The sequence below is a fragment of the Poecilia latipinna genome, unplaced genomic scaffold (assembly GCF_001443285.1).
Source record: "Poecilia latipinna isolate Pla-1442-1.1 unplaced genomic scaffold, P_latipinna-1.0 Scaffold1195, whole genome shotgun sequence".
Lineage (NCBI taxonomy): Eukaryota > Metazoa > Chordata > Actinopteri > Cyprinodontiformes > Poeciliidae > Poecilia > Poecilia latipinna.
This window is the reverse complement of record NW_015113811.1, coordinates 41,851-42,519: the sequence shown is the minus strand read 5'-3', so window position 1 is coordinate 42,519 and position 669 is coordinate 41,851.

The window sequence follows — 669 nt, the reverse complement described above, 5'->3', positions numbered from 1 at the left end:
GCCAGTATCGGTTCAGTGAATCTGGTCTGGACTCTGTGGAGGAGAGTCATGGTTTCAGAGACGCTGTAGAAGGACAGAATACCTGCTGTGTGATCCAGGTACACTCCGACTCTGGAGGGAACTGGACCTGGGATGGAGGTCAAGATTCTGTTGTGTCTAAATTTTCTATTGCTTTGAGAACAAATTAATGCCCAAGATTTATCATTGCCTCCAAAGACACATTCATTCCCACGTCCTGCTCTGCTCATACTCTTGTATGCGACTGATACATAAACTGTCCCTCTCCACTCCACCTCCCAGTAACAACGTCCAGTCAGACTCTCTCTACTCAGAACCTGAGACCGATGAGTGAATCTGTCTGGATGACTAGAATAAAACTGATCCTGATCCATCCATGTCACCTTCCTGTTCCCCTCTGATAGTCTCAGCCTTGTGTTTGCTGTGTTTGGATCCAGAGTGATTTCACATGAATATCTTAAGAATCCAGCTCTGCTCTTTGGTTCTGGTTCTGGTTCTGACAGTAGAACATCCACCTCAGTGACCATCAGTGAGATGTTTGTCCATGAGTCTCTCAGGACGTCCTGTAGTTTCTCTCTGAGCTCTGACACAGCTGCTGTCACGTCCTCAAAGTGTCTCAGAGGACGGATGTTGATGCTGGATGAGTGTGTC